General features: G+C 37.0%; 1 pseudogene; it reads right to left on the reverse strand.

The window, feature by feature from the left end:
- Nucleotides 1-729: 729 nt before the first annotated feature.
- Nucleotides 730-15,970, reverse strand: LOC114461726 (uncharacterized; annotated as a pseudogene).
- Nucleotides 15,971-17,139: the final 1,169 nt, after the last annotated feature.

The following is a 17,139-nucleotide window of genomic DNA, read 5'->3' on the forward strand; positions in this document are numbered from 1 at the left end:
TGAATAAGGCCTTAATAAATACTTAATGATGACTAATTATAAGACAATATGATACTAATGCTAATAAGCACCTAGTTAATGGTTAATAGGTGTTCCCTAAACCAGGGTTCTCAACTGGTCTCACCCTGGGACCCACATTTTGCCACGGTCATTCAAACTTTTTAAAAAATTTTATTCAACCAACCAAATTTAGTTTTTCAAAGATGGCTGTTGAAAACGCACATATATAATCTTTTTAAAAGCATAAATCTACATATTTTCCTGTACAACATGCATTTCACAGCATGCCTGTCAAAAGAAATGTTTCTTTCAAAATAAAAAACAAGTCCAACATCAGGTATTTATTCATTTTTGACCAGCTGTCCGCGACCCACCCAGTACAGGTCCGCGACCCACTTTTGGGTCTCGACCCACCAGTTGAGAATCTCTGCCCTAAACTAAAGTGTTACCTAACTTTTTATTTTATTTTTTTACAGAACTGAAGTTTGTATTTAAAAGCGTTTTTTCATTGAATGAACAAAATCAATAAATACGATAAATAGTAGCTTTTATTCTGCTGTTTTTTATTTATTTAGAAAGAGCGATCTCAGGAAAACATTTTACTGTTATTAATAAATACGCAGCTCTCGTCCTGTACCTGTACTACAGCCACTGTGAGTTCTGAATCAAACTATATCTGCTCTGTTTAGCTGCTAATAGTTGAGCGAGGGGAGATGTTGGCGTCAGGATTCATCGAGGTTTGGCAAAAACTTTAAACGGACACGGCGTCCGTGTGGCTCCGGTTATTCCTTCTGTGCTCAGCTCAACTCCTTCCACTGTGGAAAAGTGAAACTTTTGCAGCAAGCTGACAAAAAACAAAAACAGCTCCATTCTTGCCAGACCTTCACCGAGACAAGCGCGCTTTCCTGCAGGAAAGAAAGTCCTGCTGTCATTAATATGTTAGCGTTAGATATTTTATTTTAATTAACTCTATTAATCCTTTACTAGAGGAAAATAAGGTGCGTTAAAAGAAGTGTTACCTGCAGAGAAAGGGAGGAATGCCTCCCTTTTCACAAACTTTCCCTCAGTATCTAAAAAGTGTTCAGGGTAGAAGGTGTGCGGGTTCTCCCACTCATTCTTATCAAACAGCACAGACGTCAGGTTTGGCATTACAGTTGTCCCCTGCACAAACACAGGATCATCAAAAACGAGAGGAAATATACGGGGCGGAAATCAAAAATACATTTTAAACATTACATCCAGGTGCCAAATATCTAAAAACATATCACTCGGTTTCACATCAGTAGTGGATCACAATTAAAATATTGCAATGATATTTTTTGGCATCTCATTGTAATTAGGTGAGCAGGTTTGTTCTCTAGCTCCAGCCGAAATCCAGATTTTTGATTTAGATTTTTTTTTCCCCCTGTAAAAACAAAAGACACTGAAGTAAATTATTTCAAGTATTTTTATGTAATTAAAGTGAAAACACATTTCCGTGTTGGGAATAAAGTGCAGCTGTAAAGCTTTAACAAAGAATGCTAAATCCCCAGTGGGATCAATAAAGTAAAAACCTGCCCAACCAAAAACTAATCTTTTGGGATTTTTTTAAAGAGAACCTTGCTTTAAAAAAAAAAAAAAAAAAAAAACCTCACATTTAAAAAGTTTCCTTTCGTGGGAATACAACAAAAATTTAGGAAGCAAACAAAAAATATTCCTCCTGGGATAAAGACATATTCTTTATGGTCTTTCTATCTTTTTGAACAAAAATTACAAAATAAAATACAAAACACTAACCTTTTGTGGAATAAATGATGAAAAAAAAAAAATCTATCCTACATAAATTTTGTTTCTGTCTCACATTTGATTTGTTCATGTACTTCCAAGTGTCTGGCAGTCGTTACAGTAGCTCAGCCTTGGTAAATTGTCTGCATGTTTGGGGTCCGGATAGAGAGACTTGTGCCGTGGTTACCGTTGTATAAACGAGAAAATCGATTTTCCAAATTTGACTTTTCAAAAATCGCCCTCAATAAATAATCCGATTTTTATTTTATACCGATTAATTGCGCAGCCTTACCTTGGGTATTATGTAACTACCCAGCTTTGAGTCCTTGGCGGCCATCCGGAGTCCATTCAGAGGAACGATGTTTCCCATCCTTTGGATCTCGTGGATAACGGCGTCGGTGTAAGGCAGGTTGGCTTTGTCAACCATGGTGGGCTGACGGACCTGTCCGATCACACCATCTATCTCTGCCTGGACTTTCTCTGGAAGGACATATGGCATCATCAAAACATGTTTTCCATATTGTTACTCATTGCACTGTTTTTAGTGCTGATTGTTTCCAAATCCATGATGTAGACTCACCCTGAATATTTGGGCTTTTGATCAGGTAGATGAGCCCCCACTGCAGAGTCTTAGAAGTGGTTTCACTGCCAGCCAGGAAAAGATCCAGACAGCACAGAGCCAGGTTTTCTTCCTCAAAGCCCACGTCATTACTTCTGTTGTGCTGCCAAACAGCATCAAACACATAGTGAGCTTCACACAAGTCAACATCAATAAGACAAACGTGCTGCTTTCACTACTTTCTCCTCCAAAAGGAAGCAGTCAATGTAATCTCGTGGGTTGCTGGGGTCCAGATCCAACTTGTGTCTTTCAATCTCTGTTCTGATAAAAGCCTCCAGAGATCTGGAGCTGGTGAAGATGTCATTGTGAGGACCCGGGAGGTGTTTCATCAGAGCTGGGAATGCATCGTAAAGCTGTCCGAGGAGAAAACAATAAAACTCATGCATATTTGTAGTGATAATGTTAACACGATAATGTACTGCCTTTATCTGTGTTGTTCTGTGAGTTTTAAACATCCTCCCTAAAAAACAAGTGCTCATGAGACCCCTAAATAACACAAAGCAAAAAGCCTGAGTCCCAATAAAGGTCAGGTGACATTTAGGGCTGAGCGATATGGACCAAAGCTCATATCTTGATATTTTTACACAAACTGGTGATATACGATATAAAGTCTTACCAGAAAGACAATTCTGGTTCAATTTATTTATTACACATTTATTAACAAACAGCTGCACATGGGACAGCACGTGTGAGTGAGTTCTGTAGTGTGGCTTGTTTAGTGGTAGGTCTGGATTTGGATGCACTCAGAAATTCTTCAAACTGTGCTTTTCATGCTGTTCTGAGAAGTAGCAAAAGCAGCGACTCCTAAAACAAGTGTTTTAATACAAAGTAAACTATAAAATAAAGATATATTGATATACTAGGCGATATTGTAATTTTCAATGTCGCCAAAATAGAAAACTCAATATATCTTGTATCTCGATATATTGCCTTGGCCTATGACATTGTACCCAAACAAAATATCGAAGACATTTTACATGAAATTTATTAATTAATCGGTGGTGTCGTGGTTAACACGTCTGTCTGACAGCAGGAAGTTCAAGCCCTGGGCTGGACACTTGTTCTCCCCATGCTTGTGTGGGTTTTCTCCAGGTACTCTGGCTTCCTCTCACAATTCAAAAACATGACTGCTTGGTTGAATGGTATCTCTAAACTGCCCAAAGTAGTGAATGTGAATGTGAGTGGTTGTCTATGTGTGTTGTTGTGTGATGATGCCCTGTCCAGGGTGTACCCCCGCCCAACACCCATTGTGCGCTGGAGCACCAGCAGCCCCCGAGACCCTGGAAAAAAGGACCAAGTGGGTCAGAAAATCGATGGATGGATATTTTTAAAAGTGAGAATGAGCGTATTTGACCTTAGTTCCCCTATAACAGTGGTTCCCAAACTTTTCACAGTCATGTACCCCTTCAGACATTTAACCTGAAGCCATGTAGCCCCTACTCCTGCACACTTAAAAACATGATGATGTAATGTCATATACAATGTAGCCCTAGTGGCTACAGTGAATTTCACCTATCCAGTTGAGGAATAATATATAATAATAATAACTAGAATATTTGCATTTGAGGATGCTAAGAGGATGCAGGTGCTGGCCTGCATCCTACAAGCATATTATTGGCATTAGCATTAGCCTAGCAATAGCAATAACCAAGCAATAGCATTAATCTCACATCAACATTAACATAGCGTTAGTCTAGCATTAGCATTAACAGCTTTTACCTAACATTAGCCTAGCATTACCATTAACCTAGCATTAGCCTAACAATAACAATAACCTAGCATTAGCATTCACCTAGCATTACCATCAACCTAGCATTAGCCTAGCAATAACATTACCTAGCATTAGCATTCACCTAGCATTAGCACAGCATTAGCTTTAACCTTGCATTAACATTAGCCTAGCATTAGCTTTAACCTTGCATTAACATCAGCCGAGCAATAGCGTTAGCATTAACCTAGCATTAACATTAACTGCTCTATTTATATTCTAGTTTCCAATGTTGTCAGTGTTTTTAATTTTCATTCACGTACCCCCTATGACAATTTGTGTACCCCTGGAGGTACCCGTACCCCACTTTGGGAACTTAGGCCCTATAACAAATCTACTGGTCACCGAGGTAGTCTTTTACTCTTTTGGACCAAGGCTGCATAAGAATGCTACAAGTTCATCCTTTAGCTTGACGGTAACACTCAAACCAAGTTGCTACACTTTCCACCACTTGAAATGCTCAATGCTCCATATTTATGTGTTGGTCATGATTCAAAGCTGTATTTAGTTCGACTCAATCCCTCAATGCAGTGCGTGACTAAGATATTATATTGGTTTTATATTTTGTAAATCTATCACGCATAGCTGTCCAAAAGCTCCGACTACCAGCAGACCTTAATGTTGGACAGAGGTGGTAAAAGAACTCGTCTTCAGTACTTTGAATGAAAAATAAACCTGGTAAAAGTAAAAGTATTAAAGTTGCTCCCTTACTTGAGTAAAAGTGAAAAAGTACATGCTACTAAATAAAAGTAAAACAAATGTCCTTTCAATAATAAGACGGGGTTTTTAAACCAGCAAATTCCATATCATTTATTTTTTTAAGAACTTGTAGAAAACTGATACATGGAAATTAAATCTGTTTATCCCTTTATGAACAACTGGAGAATTTGTAAATAAAATGTTTCAAGAAAAAAAAAGCAAATGCTCAACTAAACCCAAAGCAGCTTTGAGATTAAAATTTTTAAAAACTTGAAAATATTAACCATAAAACTAATGGACCTGTCTAACAGAAAAAAGCTCAAACTACCAACATTTTTCCTTTAGCCTCAAGGGAATCATGTTCTCCAGGTTTGTGGAATGGAGACGTGACCTTTTTAGTCCCGATGAGCTGAAAAGCCTTTCACAAGCAGCAGAAGCGCTTGTTGGTTTTGCGCCTTTGTACGTCGTGACATCATCTTCAAAGTCTTAAAAGTAACGAGCTCATTTTTAAAATTTAAGGAGTGGAAAGTACAGATATTTGTTTAAAAAAGTAAGGAGAAAAAGTAAAAAGTCGCCACAGTAAGTGTTACCTCTGACATTGGATGCATGCAGACTTTCCCAATTGTCTCCTCAGTGGTCAGTTAAGTTCATGTTCTGGATGTGGACCTTCATAATGTGTCTAAGCTGTGTTTGCATCCTACCAGAGCCCATATGGAACCTTCCAGATACGCCACGTCAGTCAGCTTCTTCAGCATGTTCTGGAAGTGCTGGTCATTGTAGTCAAAGCGCCTTCTGAACACGATCATGCAGATGATGTTGGCCACAGCGTTGTTCAGTAGAGGCACTGGGTCAAAAGGCTGACCTGAACACAACAAGGACTTCAGTCTGCAGAATCAGGAAAGAACCGATATTCATCATATTCAGTCATTTGTCTTCACCTTCCTCCTTCTCCATGGCCTCCTGCAGATGGAGACTCTCACTGCAGATGTTCTGCTCCATGGAACTGTTGGCCAATGCAAAGGTACGTATAGTGGCCATGGCAAAGCGCCGCTGTCTCCTCCACACCTTCCCGTTGCTGAAGAAAAGACCTGCTGATGCAGACGAGTGACATCATTGATAAGTTCTTTCTTTGTGAGAATTAGTAACAAAAATAATCTGTGACACACTGTCAGATCCCTCTCAGAACATCCTGATTCACTCAAGTCAGTCAGATTCTGTCATTTCCTACATTAAATAACAATATGACCATTAATGTGCTCATATCAACTTTTAGGATATAAGAGGGCTACGTAGGGATTCAAACCTAAAAGCTGTCAACGTCGTATTATTTTCTTTGTTCAATTTTGCACAATTGTACTTATTAAATGGCTTATTTATTTATTCATTCATTCATTCAAATACATAAAGCTTACCAGAATATTATTTTTCAAATATTGAATATTCAAATGTCTGTTTGTTCTCCAGGTAATAATATTGTTTTTGTTTAAATATCTGTCCCGTTTTTATTATTGTGATGAACTGACAAAAGAAAAAATTATATATAAAAATAAATAATGGCTATAAAGACCCACATCGCCACCACCTAAGCAAAGCCAGTTTCTGGTGACGTCTGTCTACTGATTACTTCTGTCATCTCGTATCTTAGATCATATAGTTTCCAATTCCCACCTTAAATATATAAGTTAGTTGGTTAAAGGATAAAGGAGACACCGCCAAAGACCAAAAGGTGTAAAAGAGTGCATTTGTGCCTTTTTATTAAATCAGAATGGCACACATTTCCGTCTTCTTTTTAATAATAAACAATACTAAACAACACTTTTATGTGATTTATATTTTTATGTTGGATTTATTACAAGAAAAAAAGTGTAAAATATTAACAACAGAACACCAATAAAGTTATTTTTTTGTAGTTGCAAATATTTGTTTTGTGTTTGCAAATTTAACTTGGAGTAAATTACTTAAATTTTTATCTAAAAAATGCTTCCTTTAAACAATTACTTTAATGTCATGTCATGACTTATTCAACTTGAAATATTTAAAAAATAATTGCATGATCATTTTTCTAATTAGATTTAAATTTCTTGGTTTTAACTTTGTTAATTATAACGCATTGCTCTTTGTTCCCTGTATTTAATCAGTGTATTGACAGTTTTATTGATCTATACCGATATTGCTCGACTTATTTTTTAGTGTTTACTGACTTTTTGGTTTCACCTGAGTTTCCAGAGTAAATCCTGGTCACCATTGGGCTGTAGGGTCGGTCAACAAAGGTTTCAGCCTGTGTTACAATAGCTTCCTTCACCATCTTCCACCCAGACACAAACACAGTCTTGTGTCTTCCCAGATGTACGCAGAAGACATTCCCATAAATATCAGCAAGCTGGATACACAAGCAGGCAGACAATAAGTGGATTGTTCTCTATAGCAGTGGTTCCCAACCTTTCTTGTCTTGTGTACCCCTTGAGCCTTTTTGTCATACCATACCTCACTCATATACGTGTTCATGATTCTACGAGAGTAGAACATAACACAACTGAGTATTCAACGCGTCATTTTATTTCATTTTCTTAAATTGAAAAATTAATTATCAGACACTCAAGTTAAACATAAAATTATGTTGCCTTCAAGGCAATAAAAAAAAAATATATATAAAAGATAATATTATAGTAAATATTAGTAAATATTGTTACTAATATACTATGATTATATTGTTATTAAAGAAAATAATAGATCAAATTAGGAAAAGTAAAAAGAAATAAAAAATAATGGGTAATATAAATAAATAAATACAAAACAAATCATTTACCTGCCTGTGTTATATATATATATAACTTTTAAGACATTTACCACAAAAGGAGCTTCTTTGAATATGTCCCCTTTAAACAGGCATATAAACTTTAAAAACAAGTCATTGCGCACACGTACTATTTTTATTATGTAATGACTTATGAAATGACTGAGAATATTTTTTATTCTTGGAAATAAATTTGTATTTTTTCCACGTACCCCGTGCAATGTGCTCACGTACCCCTAGGGGTAGCGTACCCCTGGTTGGAAAACACTGCTCTTTAGCACAAAGTGAAGATCAAACCACTGACATAAAATGCTTGAATTTCACACAAAATGTTCTGTACTGTGCATCATTTAGTCCAGGGGTCTGCAACCTTTACCCTCAAAAGAGCCATTTTGTCTAATATCAAGCATGCGTATTAAACTAAATTAGCTATATTAAAAAAAAATCTTTCCCTGCACAAATAAACAGTCAACTTTCTTCTAGAATATTCTTTTCGTTAGTTATCTTACCAGACATTTAAAACCTGGTAAGTTGATGGTCTGTAGAGGTTTCAGGAGGTGACGTATGTGATTTATTTTTAGGTTAACAAAATGTTTTATCATAATTCTATTTGAAGTTAATGTCATTAGTCATCAATGCCCTCTGTAAGAAATAACAATTAGTTTATTTATTTTTTTACACTATAGGGAGCCATTGCAAATGAGTCAAAGAGCCACATGAGGCTCGAGAGCCACAGGTTGCAGACCCCTGATTTAGTCATTTTCCATACAAGTTGAGATGTTTTAAGTCAGAAAACAAACTCATCACAAACTTACCTTGGTAAGGTAAATGTGAGGCTGATTGGACTCAATGCTGAAGATGTTTCCTAAAAAGGGGAGTCCTGGTGGTCCTGGAGGAAAGTGTGGTGGATCTTTTTCACAAAGAAAACAAACCGCAATTAGACAGGCTAAGATCAGTGTAAGGATTACTCGTAGATTGAGCCACAGAAACAGTTCACACAGACACATCATGGAGCAGGAGATTAGAAAATGCTGGAGTGATCACTAGTAGGGACACTTTACATCTCTAATTCATTTAAAGATGGCTGACACAGCTTCTTTAGGACTGATCAGCAGTGTGTGACACTGAGTCAGTGCTGCTGACAGAGTGCAGATTGTTGAGAGCACTGAGAGGAGCCTGCAAGAAACATTACACAAATAAATATTTTAAAGTTTAATCAGTATTTTAAAGGTAAATGCTACATTTGAAACTAAAGTGAAATCAATGACATTGGATACATACACCATATTTGAATAAAGGTGCAGTTGATTAAAAAATTCTATTAATATAATTGATTTCATATGGAGGTAGATTTGTGTCTTTATTATTCAATCAAAAAAAAAAGTTTACTTCAATCAAAAGTGAATATTTTCAATCAAAGAAAAAAAGAGCTCTAATGCAAAAACATTTGAGCCCCAAATAATTGCATTTGAACACTTTTTTCTTTGTTTGAAAATCATGTTTTATTGAAAAGGTTTTTTTTATTGAAAGTTTTTTGTTGTTGTTGAAGTAATCTTTTTTATATTTGGGCCATAGTATGGTTAGTACGTTTGTGTCTTATTATTCACTCCAAAAATACAACATTTCAATCAAAGAAAAAAAAAAGTGCTTTAATGCAAAAAAACAAATAAAATAAATTTAGCCCCAAAAAATTGCATTTGAAAACTTTTTTCTTTGATTGAAGTGATTTTTTTTTTTGATTGAAAAGTTTTTATTTTATTTATTTTTTATTTGAATAATAAAGACAATTTCACAGATACAGATAGAATGTCACTTTTCCAGCTGATGATCCATTTGTAAGCAAAGTTGGAATTAGTCAGTTCAGTGGTACTCGGGAAGCAGCCTTGTAATTGCAGGGTCACGGGTTTGATTCCACCCTGGGTCATCACTGTAGGATGTTGAGCAAGTCGCTTAACTGCTGGTGTTGTACGTCGCTAAATGAAGTTGTAATTGTAATAGTTGTTGAAACCAGTCACAAGCAGTCAGTGGAACATCATTAGAGAAAATCTGTGTACACTTAACTGCTCTATAAATATTTTTAGGTCAAAATCACTGAATTTATGCATTGCCTGTTTAAATGAATGTGTGTGACATATTTATATTATTTGTAATGCTTATTATATTATTTGTGACTAGGGATGTAACGATTCACTCAACTCCCGATACGATTCGATTCACGATACTGGGTTCACGATACGATTTTCTCACGATTTATTTTACAAAATGGGACTGTAGACAAATGATGACTGAAAAATATTCCTTTTTTTTGGAGGGGGGGGGATACTGTACTATTTTCCTTTTATTTTTCATTGTCAAAAGAATCCCTTGATAAACTATTCAAAACAATGCAATTTAACTAAAAATAAATCTTGAATGAAATAAATAAAGGAATAATACAAATGAAGAAGAAGCCTATTAATTTAAATTCTGGTTCAATTCAAAACTGCATAATAGTTCTTTTTCTTTTTAAAAGTGCAACTGAAAATGTATTTTGTGCCTTAACAATTAAACTTTAAAAAACAAAACAAAAAAAAAAAAACAGTCATTTTACTGTGTTGAGGTCAAATATTTGTTTAGACCAGCAGAGGGCGCTGGTAACCCAGTGGTCGGTTGGCATGCAGATATTCCACCAGTGAAGAAGAGATGCTATGCTAGCAGACAGAGTTAATAGAAAAACGTGATTTTTACAGATATTCATGTAATATTACAGATATCCTTTCGGTGCTAAAGATGTAAAGAATCATTTATGAGAATGTTAAACAGCAAATGGCGGCCAGAAAGAAAGTAGTAGCAGATTCCGCCCGTCATGTCCGCTTCTGGAAGGATTAATATATAGCGCCCTCTGCTGTTTAAAAAAAGTACTGCGATTCAATTTTCAGCGCATCGATGTGAACCGTGGTACCTATGAATCGATTTTTAACTGCCTTACGATTAATCGTTACATCTCTATTTGTGACACATAAAAGTGTAGTTCAAAGTCACAGCATTGGGAAAAAAGTACCACTGATAGAAGAGGGCAGCACACTTCAGTGCAGAGGAGTGGTGGCTAGTTGTTGGAGGACTGTGGGTTTCGTGTTAGAATCCAGCAGTGAGAAAGCATAGCCACCCTCACCATCAAGACTCCCTGAGCTAAGACCTTAATCCCCAAACTTGCTCCCCGGGTGTCTCCAAATGGACAGTCAACTGCTATTTCTCTGGGAAAATGAGGAAAATACAGATAATAATCTTACTAAGGTAATTAATGAAGGTTAATGTTATTATTAATTCAACAAAAAGTCTGTATGGTGCACTCATTGAAATAGGATAGGGTAGGGCAAGGTAAGATGATATGTAGCTTGAATACAGGCTCTAATTATTGTTCCTAAATGGGTTTGTCCAGGGGTTCCACGGCCCAGGTTTTGTTTGACAACAATCTGAGTTGGATCTACCTACAGTATGTGTTCAGCGGGGCCTAACTGGACAATTTACATGACACCCATATAAATAATTTGGAATAAATAATACAGTTTCAAGGAACAATTTAGTTTCAACCTAGATTCAAATTAGAATCTAGGTTTAAATGTAGATCAATTATTTTAACATGTGCTAAGACCAAGCGAGAAGGCCTTGTTGGTCATGACCGCTCTACGAAGATAGAAGAATCCAGAATTTGGGATTTGCTTAATATGAGAGTTAAAGGCAGAGTTGATATCAAAGATAACAATTAGGTTTTTCAATGTGGTATTGGGTGACAAAGTAATGCCTTTCAAAGATGCTATTTGCTCTGATAATATTGGTCTCTGAGGTGCTTAACTGGGAGTTTCCACTGGATACGTCTCCGCTGCGCCACGGCACCGATCCGGTTTCCGCTGTCCGGTAATCCTCACCGGTTGCCTTTTGAGTGCGCCACGTTGCACTCCAGTTGGACGACTGTGACGTCACGAGACAGAGCAGTTCTCACGATATTTACATAATCGTGCGAGAACGCAGTTAAATGTATGTGTTATAAACACAACAATAAACAGATAAACAGGTCAGTGTTCCTAATGAAGGAGAACATGAAGGTTGGACTCTGGATTTGTCATAGCCACATTTTTTAGCAACAGCCAACAGAGAAGAGATAAAACTGCACCAGTAAAACATGAACTAAATCAAAGGTGCTGCAGTTTACAGTGCAGTTACGGTATGAGAGGAAACAATATAGTGAATGTGAATTTGTTTTTACGCAATATGATGTTTTGGTGATGTAGTTACTTGAAATATAATCTGAGGTGTTTTATTTTGAAAAGTAACCTGATATTTTATTGTGGAATAAGTGCTTAATTTCCTGTTTAGCTCAATTTGCTCTGTGGTGATTGATGTGTCGTGCTCCGGTGTCCGCCAAAAATAGAAGTCCTGCGTATATCTGGCAGAGGGCACCGAACTACCGCAGCTGGGAAGGAGAAGCGGACCCGGTGGGAATTAACACAAAGACTGAAGTGGAAACAGCTCCAGTGGCGCGGCGGTGATGTAATGCAGAGGAGCCGCATCCAGTGGAATTGGAGGTAAGACAGACTTGATGCTTTTATAGCTAGAGTGTTGCCTCTGATTTTATATGGACAAATACAGCTGTGCATCATCTGCGTAACAGTGACGGTATATATTATATTTCCTGATAATGTTGCCCAGTGGAAGCATATATCAGGAGTATTGGTCCTAAAACTCAACCTCCAGTAAGCACTGAGGAGAAAAAAAAAAGAAAAAAGTGGGTGAAACGGATTGAAACCAGTTTTCTCCTCTGCTCTTTCCAGTGTTTGCAGCAATAAGAAGGCTGCACTGAGATCTAACAGGACCAGAAATATTATGTGACTCCGAGCACTATCCAAGAAATGACAACAAAGGTGTGTTGATATTGATGTTATAGTTTTATTTGTCATAACTTCACACAACACAATAATTTAGATTTTGTGTTGTCTAAACCTTTTATTGATTTCTTTCAAAACAAGAACATGAGTTAAAAACAGCAGCAAGTGTTCGAAGTTCAGGACAAACATGCCCAGATTGTGGTTCATCCTGTTTGTCCATTGAAGGTCACATGGGTGCAAGGTTGCATCGTTTAACGAGCTTTGGCCTGAACTTTGTAGGGGTGAGGAATACGTGTAGTCCCAGTGATTCCCTCAGTACTCAGCTCTACACCATCAGGTACAGAAAATGAGAATTTCTGCAATAAGCCCACCAAAAACAAGAAGAGCTCCATTTTGGCAAGGCCTTCTCCAAGACACACACGTTTCCCTGAAGAGGCAGCAAACACAAATTTAAAAGCTGAAGAAGCTGAAGGCTTACATTTTCAACCCACTGGTTTAGATGCAACCAAAGTGTTGGGACTATACCTGCAGAAAAAGGCATGAATGCTTCTCTCTTGACAAACTTTCCCTCAGCATCCAGGAAGTGTCCAGGGTTGAACTCGTCAGGACTTTCCCATTCCGTCTTATCAAACAGCACAGAGGTCAGCATGGGCATCAACGATGTACCCTAAAAAAGAAACATCCATACAATAACTAACACAAAAGATAACACTCCTAAAAACTCGTGATAATTCACCTTAGGTATGAAGTAACCACCCAGTGTGGTGTCCTTGGAAGCCACCCGGAATCCATTCAGAGGAACGATGTTTCCCATTCTCTGGACCTCATGGATAACAGCATCAGTGTAGGGCAAGTTGGGTCTGTCGGCCATGGCAGGCTGACGAGATTGTCCAATTACTTGGTCAATTTCTGCCTGAACTTTCTCTGATGGAGGAGGAAGAAATATCTTTACAGTTTTGGCTTTCCAATGTGGACTTTTGTAGTCTCTGCTTTGTTGATAATATTATCATTTATTTGTTTTTATCAATGCTAAAATATCCACTTTTTACAGAACTGTCCAGAGATGTTATTTAGCTCTGCTTTAATGCACTTTTTTATGGCAATGGTCGGAGATATAACCTCTGACAGTCTGTAGATATTGGTTGAATTATTGGGTTTTAAGAGATGAGTGAGCTGCATCTCTGTTCAGTTTGTGTTTTCTCCGCTAAGAAGCTTTCAAAGCACAGAAATTTCTGCATTTCCTGCTTTAAAAAAAAAACATTCTTTCTTTCAGTTGAATCTTCAGTTGTTTGATTTTGTGATTTGCAGATTTTTTTTATGGATTTATGGAATTTGGTGTCTGAGATACAATCAAATAAAAAAAAAACATTGCATCAGAAATCAGCATCTGACCAATGGTCACACGCTCACTCATCCTGATCTAAATACCAGTTTTCATTGTGATATTTCGTCACTTACTCTGAATATCAGGGTGTTTGATGAGGTAAATCAAAGCCCACATTAAAGTGGTAGATGTTGTTTCTGTTCCAGCCAGGAACAGATCCAGCGAACACATGGCCAGATTTGTTTCTGTAAAGCCCAGCTCAGAATCCTTGTGCTTTGAGAAAAAGCAGACAAGATGTTATGACTGCTAAGTTATATATAAAAACTTCTAACATTTCAAACTACATTTATTTACATTCTGCAACTCAGTTAGGTAGACGTCAATGTAGTCACGTGGATTCTTGGGGTCGAGGTCCTTCTTGTGCTTTTCCACCTCCTCATTCATGAAAATCTGCAGGATTTCCCAGATTCTGAAGAGTTTGTTGTGTGGGCCTGGCAGGTGCTTCATCAGTCCAGGAAGTGAATCATAGAGCTGGACATGAAAAAGCAAAAGATGAGAGAGATGATGTACAAAATACAAGTGCTGTCTCTCTGGAAGTGACTGATTGGGAGAGGGAAACTTACTAGACTCCATATGCTGCCTTCTAGCTGAATAGACTCGGACAAATACTTCAGCATCATTTGAAAGTGATGATCATCATAGTCGTACCTTTTTCCCATGACCAGTTGGCAAATTATGTTTGATACAGCGTTGTTAAAGAGGCCTGCTGGTTGGAACATTCCACCTACAGAGAAACAGATCACTGTAAGAAAAAGGCCTTTTCTGCTTCTTTAAAAATAACTTTTTAAAAAATGTGTAAGTCACCGTTCTCCTTCTCTATCGCCTCCTGCAGGTTTCGGAGCTCCTCGCAAATAGAAAGCTCCATTGTGTTTTTGCCCAGGCCGAATGTGCGTAAAGTTGACAATGCAAAGCGTCGCTGGGTTTTCCATGTCATTCCATTGCTCATAAACAGACCATCTAAACACAAGCATGAATAAGTTATAATTATTCTACTGACTGAAATGAGATAAGAGAACACTGAGAACTCTGTAGACCTGAATTTCCCATGATATACCGATCAAACAGTGCACTGTGTGGACGATCCACAAAATTCTCTGCTTGTTTCACGATGGCTTCTTTCACCATCTTGAGGCCGCACACGAATACTATCTTATCCTTGCCGAGGCGGACGCTGAAGATATTACCATACTCTTTAGAAAGCTGTGGATACAAACACAGAAACTATTTCTTAAAAAGCACAACTCAGTACTTATTTACTTGATTTATTGAGCTTAGACTCAAAGTGTTTTATAGAAACTACTAGTTTTTGATAAGTTTTCCACATAAAATGATTATTTAAGATGTAGGAGATTCTTTAATGAGGTTTAAGGAAATCATGCACAATTTAAAGGTTGTAATAGTCTTTTAGTGTTTGTGTCTAAAAGCACATTTTATTACTAAATGTCTGATCATTTTGTATCAAATGTGTCTTATGTAGGCTGGTTGTGATATCATATGATATGATACCTACCTGTATTACACCTGTGGATGTATTGAAAGTAGTCAACATGTATGAAATTCATACATGAAAACTCATATTGTTTAAGCTACTTTATTTACGCGCTTTGACTCTCGTGTACAGCCATTGTTCACATCAGTTTGTTGCACTCAAGCCATTAAATTTACAATAATATCCATTAACTTAATTGTTAATATATAAAATTTGATGGTGTCTGTATTTAATCATATCAGAAAAGTTATCTTTTGTAGCAATAAACACCAATATCTCCTAAAAACCTACTAAAATGAAATGCACTGCATGACTGTACCTTGGTAAAGTAACGATATGGATGTTTGCTGTCCACACTTAGGATGTTTCCCACAACCGGTAACGCCAATGGTCCAGGAGGGTAATTTGCTGGTTTCCTGTATTTGATGAAATCTGCTAACAAAAGGAAGAGGAAAACAAACAAAAGAAGCCCCTTGAGGTCAAAACTCAGCAATATGTCGTAGAGCCACATGACTAAAGAGAGTGAAAACAAGATGTTGGTGCAGTTGTCTTTCTCCTGTGAGTGAACCCACACAGTGAGTGCAAACAACTGTAAAAACAATATAACAGCCAGTCTAAAGGTTGTTGCATAACAAGCTGCAAACCACACCTACTTCACCCTCCACTGACTTATTACCAGGACCTGCTCTGTTGGGAAATGTAACCTTATCCAACAATGTAATAGGCTAGTATTATATTAGTATATACTGTGCATGTAGTAGTATATTAATATATATTATAATCCTAGTATATAGGACAGAAACCAAGCTGAGTAATGATACACTTTTAGTCTATAACCTTTGAAAAAAAAACCTTTAAAGACCAAATTATCATTGTGTGAATAAAGTCAACCTCAAAACTGGCACGTTATGCGTCAGTGTGCTGGAGTTTGGACCGTTTTGCAGCCGACATGATGACATGATCATAAATGCAAAAAAAAAAAAGGCTTGAATAAAGCTTGAGTTGCTGCTCATTCTGTACATGATCATTAATGCTGTCCTAGAGGATACAGAATGCATGTTAGAGCTAAGTGTTAAAACTAAGAACATTAGTGAATACAGAAAAAAGAAATCACTGTTGAGCCTTGTCTGCCATTGTTTTTCAATACAGCCTAAGCCTGTTGGGGATTGGATATCACCTCACCTTTGTCCACCTTTTGGAGGTGTACTATATCATGTGGCTGTAAACCAACTGAAATACTAGAAATTCAGGTAAAATCTTTAAAGTAAGCTTTCAAAATCTACTACATTTCACTGGCTTCCTCTTTTGCTTCCAACAACCGACAGAATGACGTTAGATATTTAGATGATAACAAAAATAAATAAATTAATGAACAAGCAACAAACTGACAGTGTGTTTTGACATCTTTCTATTTGCATCAGTGATAAAATCCTCTTGTATTTTAGACACAGTGTCTCCTCTGCTGGATCAGACCACACTCACCAACCTTGACCTAGAGATAGTGGCTGTCACCTCTATTATCAAATAGGTATGTTTTTGCTTAATGGTGTACACGGTTAGTATTCTCGGAACAAGCAATGTACAATCAAACACATAATGTGTTACATGCGCTTCTTACTATTGAGCAATGTGTATCTAATAAAGAAGGCTGACGTCCAGTGTTTTTCAGTGAGACAGATATGCTACTGCAATAAAATGAAAGATGAATATGAATTGATAACTATATTTGAATGATTACCCTACATGGTTTTATTAGAGTT

The sequence above is a fragment of the Gouania willdenowi genome, chromosome 4 (genome assembly GCF_900634775.1).
Source record: "Gouania willdenowi chromosome 4, fGouWil2.1, whole genome shotgun sequence".
Lineage (NCBI taxonomy): Eukaryota > Metazoa > Chordata > Actinopteri > Blenniiformes > Gobiesocidae > Gouania > Gouania willdenowi.